We start from the raw sequence: 7110 nt of genomic DNA, 5'->3' as shown, positions 1-7110 counted from the left end.
GATACAAGTAGTAGTTATTACTCCCTCCGATCCATACAAATTGTCGCTGATTTAGTACAAATTGTCGCTGTACTAAATCGGCGACAGTTAATATGGATCAGAGGGAGTAGAGAGCAAGATGGACAGAGAAAAAAGGCCCATAAGCTTATGAAGGTACCTTTCACAATGCCCACTAGGCCATCAACAATGCCATTGCCTAGCCACAAACATAATTAGTCAGTATTTTGACGAAAAGCAATCGAAACAGGAAGGGATTATAGGACAGTTTAGATTCAGAAACTACACTTGGGAAAAGTTCTTCCTTCGGTACCAGATTAGGAGCAGATAAGCAAAAAATTGCCCCGAACTGGCAAATACAGGGCATTCATATGTGCTCAGAAATTGACCAACTCATTTTGGTACTCCAAATCCACCTCACAACAATACCCTTGGAAATTTTCATGTACTAGTCATAAGTTCCCAACAATACCCTTGGAAACTTTCTCACAGCATATCCTGCTTACATTCAATGTTCATCTCGACTAAGAAGATGGATTAAAAGGGGGAACATAAATCGAAGTCTTCCAACACAAACATCAGTACATAATATAAACCGGAGTCTTAGCCCTCAGAGTTGGTCAAACTCAACTTGCTGACACCATATCCTGCTTACATTCATACTAATACAGACATATCAAACCACACCAGCACAATCTTGAACATCCGCCATCCAACCCCACAGGCGTAGATCGCCCAAGCAAGACCAAAACGACTAGCAAGCGAGCTCAGATCTGCATAAATGAACTTAGTTAGAGAACTGAAGCAACTGCAGTTGATGCAATGGGAAATTTCCTTATCACAACTTCTTAGGAAGGAGGCATGTGCTAAACCGCGGAGTACACCATAACTTAGGAACAAAGGCACCCAAGCTGCTCATTTTGCAGTTTGGAAGCAATATACAGAAAAATTGGCAGACCATAATAGGTGAACCCTATCTGTTCTTGGAAACGGAACATGGCAAATAAGGAGTGCTCACAAATATTAGATTCAGAGCCTTCAAACATCAACTTACAGCTTATGCAACGGTCTTGTTTTGAATATCTTCATTCAACTGAATGAACAATGTGTAGTAAGTGCTAAGTATGACTAACGATGTACTCCTACATAAAGATGCAAGCGTGAAAGCCATCTTCTCTCCAAAGATATGGAGCAATAAAAACTAGCTGTCGAAACCAGTCTGTAACTTTTCTTCTCAGCTAGCATTCTCAATCACATACATGGGAGTTAAACATGCATGCAGATAGAACAATAAATAAACCATGAATTGACTACTTGTCCTAGCTAGTTTGACAAGGTAGTGAAGCCTCCGTAAAAAAACAAGGTAGTCAAGCCCAATAGAACAATAATTAACTTTCTATATAACCATGGGAACCTTTCCTACTTGCAAAATTACAAAGTAAAATATAGCTTAAGAACAAAGGCGCAAAAGCTTATTCGTGCTTCCCAAGAATCCTATAGCCATCTTATTGCAGTGAAGCAAGATAAGTAAAAAATAGCAGACCATAACATGTGAACTCTATGCTCTTGAAAACAGAACAAGGTAAATAAGGAGTACTAAGACATCAGCTTAAAACCATCAATTAGGTACCTCTCCTAGCTAATTTCACAAGGTAGCCAGGCCCAATAGAACAATAATTAATTTTCAACATAATCATGTGAGCAGAACAAGCAATGCATGAACCCAATGGCAATATTTAGGCTTACCAGTTGATCAGATAGTTGGTTCTGATAACAGCGGTGGGAAGCTAAAGTATGGGAGGGCACGTCTGGGATTGAAGGTATTCTCCATCTTTGTGCAGACTTTGGTAATTTCATAAGTCTTGACCTCCATTGAGTAACAATCCACATTCGCAAAATGAATACCTTCTGGAGCGCCTCGGAAGAACAAGAATCCCTCGGCTGCACGCATTGTACAAATGGAATGATACTGCCCAGGAAGCTGTATGATCTTCTCTAACTTCCATTGCTGCGAATTATTCTTTAGAGAGGTATGGTAGATGGCAAAGGATCCATGTTGACAGACAAGGGGAAATATCTCAAGGGCTCCTCCCCTGCCCATCACAACGGCATTTAGGCTACGACGGCCACGGCTCTTGTCAGGCAGATTGCTGAGCTCCACATGGCAGCCGGTGAGAAGGTCGACAGTGGAAAACCTCATGGTGCGCGTGTCCAGCACCATCAAATGGTCACTCCAGCCAGCAGGCTGTGTCCAGTTGAAGCAGCCACGCACGCAGTCAAAACATGACATGTGTTCCAAAGAAGGGAAAATGGGAGGCTCGAGCATATACCACTGCATAGTTGTGGACGGGAGCACAAAGAGGACAAGCTTCGTCGTGTATCTTGCTACGCATATCACCTTGAAGGGCTGTTCCTCGCCGTCGTCGGTGGTGTTGGGAGCAAGCACGGCCTGGAAATCCCAAAGGCACTCCTGCGGCTGGGCGGCGAGGTCCTCAGGTATGGTTGGAAGCAGCACGTATCTGCTGGACAGGGGGTCACAGACGGCGAGGTGGAAGTCGGCAGCATTGCAGTGCTCCCGTTTGGTCCACGTGAGGCGGTCACAGAGTTCGTTATCACCAATCTCCCTGCAGTCCAAGAGGATGCTCACCTCGCGGCCGTCTTCGCGGTAGGTCCACATTTGGATGTAACAGGGTAGAGGGATCTCCAGTCTAGGAGGACGCGGCCGTCGCGGACGTCGCAGGGGCGCCAGCGGGGGCCTTCCCCGTCGTCTTGGACGCCCGGCGGCATGAAGTAGGAGGACGAAGAGACGACGGCCGGGACGAAGGAGAAATCGGCGGCGGAGGGGGCGAGGGCGCCGGCGAGCGGGGCGGAGGGGTGCGGCGCCTGGGCGGGGTGGAATCCGCCCGCGTCCATGAAGCCGAGGAAGGGAGGGCGATGCAGCGTGCGGAAGCGGCGGCGAAAGGCGCGGCCTTTGATGACCCGGCGGAAGGAGGTGCAGGCGGCGGAGGCGCGGGCGAGCGCGTCCGGGGTGGGCAAGCGGATGAAGATCTCCTCCAGGAGCTCGTCGGGAATGGTCGGCGGCGGCGGCGCGGCCATGGCGGCGGGGCTGGAAGGAGGGGATCGAGGGTTAGGGTTAGGGTTCGGGGCAGTGGGAGTGACGAGTGAGTGGGATAGTGAGCTCTACGAAGCCATTTTATTTAGCTCCATGGATTGAAAGCTTCAAAAAAAACGTTTGGAAAAATATTACTTCCCTAATCCTATGTACATCTACTTACAAATATGCCTGTTAAATTTCATGTATTGAAAAATTGTCGCTTTAACCTTAAAAAATGTTTAGAAAATTAGGGCGACCAGTCATCAGTGAGTGGGGCACTCAGCTCTGTGAAGCCATTCAGCTCTGCGAAGCCATTCAGCTCCATGGATTGGAAAATTGTCGCTTTATCCTTCAAAACGTTTAGAAAATAAATTATAGCTTAAAGCTCCATAAATCTGCCTATTAAATTTCATCTATAGGTTGGATAAAAAGGGGAAATTCATCTGGACAACATCCATATATACATCACTTGTTGGAATCTTTTTGTCGTCAGGAATGGAGACAGAGTCCCGGATACACATAGAAGCAAACTTGGTGCCATCAATGCTCAGGAATTTGCTGAGCGGGCTTAGGAGGTGCTCGGGGGCTTGTCGCCGAGCACTTACTTTCTTGGGCACGGGAACTCTCACTGCGGCCAGCCCCCCTGAGATTGGGGAGGGGCTGCGTGAGGGTCAGGGATTGTGCAAAACACGCACTCTCCCTTCCCCCCCGGCGCACAAGTTTGGGTCGGCCCATTTGCGGGCCCCTACGTGCCCTATTTTTTTTTTTCATTTTTCCATTTTTTCTGTTTTCGTTTTACTCTTTGTTAAAATAATTCAGGATTAAATAGCTTCTCAAATTTTTAAAAATTGTAAATTATGAAAAAAAATGTTCAAGCAATCTTAAATGTTAATGGATTAAAAAATTCGTGATTTCAAAAAATGTTAACATAGTTCTAAATTGTTCAAGAAATTCAAAACTAGTTCATGAATTAGAAAATATGTACGCGTATTCAAACACTGTTCACGATTTCATAAAAAATGTTAGAATATTCCAAAAATATGTACGCGTATTCAAACACTCTTCACGTTCATTGTTTTTTAAATGTTCCGAGAAATTGATTAAAATGTTCACGAGTTTCAGTAAAATGGTTTGCCAATTCAGAAAGATGTTCACAGTTTCTCAAAATGTTCGTGAATTTGTAGAAAATATTCACAATATTCTAAAAAAGTTCAGAAAATTTTCTCAAAAAAGTTATCAAATTTAAAAACAAATCACAGATTTGAAAATTATTCATGAACTAAAAAAATGTTCTTGAATTACAAAAATTCTTCCCAAATTTCAACAAATAATCGCCGGTTCAAAAAAATATTGTTCATGTGTTCCAAAAATCTAGAAAATTTTAAAAAGGTTCATGAATTTTTAAAAATGGTCATGAGTTTGTAAAAAATGTTCACAAATTTAAAAAATGTACATGATTTAAAAAAATTGTTCATGTATTTGAAAAGTTTTCACGATTTCAAAAATTGTTCACAAATTCAAAATTGTTCACGAGTTTTAAAGTTTTTTGCAAATGGAAAAAGAAGAAAACATAAAAAATAAAAAGAATAACAATAAAAAAGATAAAAACGAAAAAATAAAAAAAATAAAAAAGGAAGACAACGCAAAGGAAAAAATCTGGTTCATGGAAGGTTCTAGAACCTACCCGAGACGAGCGAAAAATGGGCCGTCCCCTACGAATACCATTGCTGAGGGGGGTACGCGCCAGGTCACCGTATGCACCAAATAGGAGCTGCCACCTTTGGCAGGAGGAGTGACGTCACGGCGCATGTCGGAGTGGGTCGCATACGGTCTTTTCTTGGACCATACGAAGGAACACGAGATGGGAGGCCTCGAAGAGCAGGTGAGCCCATAGAGCATATGTCAAGGAGTGGTCACCTTTAAGGATAGTTTTCTCTATCCTCTAGGGCACGGAGGCATCGTACCCTCTATGTACAAAGGAGTCGTTTCTCCCCGACGTACCATCGTCATGGTCGCGGGATGGGAGGGTGTGTGTCCAACCATATAGGTTTAGAGACATTGGGATAATATATAAGAGATTGTATGTTGTTAAGTTATACAAATTGTCATGAATAGCATTGGCAAGCTCCTGTATTTTGTGATAACTTGCTTGTGAAAGTATATTGTTCCCAAGTTGACAATATATAAGGAAATTTGAAAATGAAAGATCTAGTCAGGTCTCATTTGAGAAGGATGTATTCTACTGCCTGTACTACTTATTGACCTCAGTGCAGAGATTTGACCATTTATTCATGTGACTATCCAAAAATATGCTTTAACAACAAAATTCTAGGTTGTTGCAGAATTTTCTATTCATTTCCCTAAAAAGCAACAATTTATCCGTTTAATATAGTTGGATAGTGAGTTTAATGCCTATTAGCATGATAATTATTTAATATATTTGTAGTTATTATCGTAGAAGTAGTTCAACCTATGGTTGTCTATGGGCATAATTTTCTATCCGTCAAGAAGAACTGCAGAGCTCTTGTTCATATTCTGGTTGTGTACCAAACATAGTGCATCACTTTTGCACAAGCCTTGCTTAACTTATTACCTACGATTTGAATTCTCACGAAATATAAAAATAGTTCTATTACTAATTGCATTTAGAAAATAATGGTCAAATATGAGGGTATAGGACCTTGCTAGTTTCTAAAATGTCAGAGTGTTTCAGTTGTGCTTTATGCATTTACAAATGTGTTCAATGTATTATAAGGTAAATTGGTACATTAAAACAAGTACAATAGGAATTTACTCATCAGAATTATATGATATTTCAGTTACTTATTGTAATGTTCTTTAAAAAAAAGTGCTCCACGCTATTTTTCCTGTCAAATGTCCTGCAAGAGATACTTGTTCGCAGGTATATAAGAATTCATTCGTGTTACCATAGAATAAGTTTATATTGTCGCAAGAAAGTTAGCATATGGCTCTTGAGTTCTAATGGATACATTGAGCGGGCTTTGGGGGTGCTCCGGAGTTTGCCGCCGAGCACTTGCTTTCTTGGGCACGGGAGCTCTCGCTGCGGCCAGCCTCCCTAGGGATTAGGGAGGGGACGCATCAGGAGAGGACCAAGCCAATGGCAAAACCCACTATTTAGCGAGGTGCATGCCAGGGATCGTGCAAATGCGCACCCTCCCTTCCCCGACACGCCAGTTTGGGCCGACCCATTTGCGGGCCTAGATGCCCCATTTTTTATTCTACTTTTCCTTTTTTTTAATTTTCTGTTTTTATTCTTTGATAAAATAATCCCAGATTAAAAAAAGGTTCTTAAATTTCAAATAATTTGTGAATTATGAAAAATGTTCAAGAAATCTTAAATCTTACTAGATTATTGTGATTTAAAAAATGTTAAAATATTTCAAAATTATTAAAGAAATACAAAAAATATTCAGGAATTTGAAAAAATGTTCACGAATTCAAAAAATGACCACAAATTAGAAGAGAAGTCCGCATATTTAAATAATGTTCACTATTTCACAAAAAATGCTTAGGACAAAACATTTTTGCATATTCAAAAAATGTTCATCAATTTGAAAAAAATGTGAATTAAAAATTGTTGATCATTTTTAGAAAATGTTTTTAATTATTTTGTAAAATGTCCATGACTTTCTTAAAAAAATTTGCCGATTCAAAAATATGTTACTGTTTCAGAAAATGTTCGTGAATTTGTAGAAAATGTACACAATATTAGAAAATGTTCCTTGATTTTTCACAAAAAATTTCCCTTGGCGTATCAAGTACAGAATTGATTGACCTCCAGATCGTAATGTGTGGTCTAACTCTAGGGTTGGGTGAATGATTTTGTGTAACCCTATGACTTATATACAGGCCAAGAAGGGTATCTAGGGTTACAAGGTCGGTAGCTATGAGCTAGGCGGCGGCAGAGATCTTGGAGTATACGTCAAGTCTTCAGTGGAGGCAATCTTGAACACGCCTCCTACGCGCGGCCTCCGGAGTCCATCTTGATTACGAATGGC

The 7110-nt window shown here is 41.3% G+C and overlaps 1 pseudogene; it reads right to left on the bottom strand.

The window, feature by feature from the left end:
- Positions 1-209: 209 nt before the first annotated feature.
- On the bottom strand, positions 210-3165 carry LOC123147279 (uncharacterized; annotated as a pseudogene).
- Between the last annotated feature and the right edge of the window lie 3945 nt (positions 3166-7110).

This window comes from Triticum aestivum, chromosome 7A (genome assembly GCF_018294505.1).
Source record: "Triticum aestivum cultivar Chinese Spring chromosome 7A, IWGSC CS RefSeq v2.1, whole genome shotgun sequence".
Lineage (NCBI taxonomy): Eukaryota > Viridiplantae > Streptophyta > Magnoliopsida > Poales > Poaceae > Triticum > Triticum aestivum.
The sequence above is the reverse complement of the archived record's forward strand: the minus strand, read 5'-3'. Positions and strand labels throughout refer to the sequence as shown.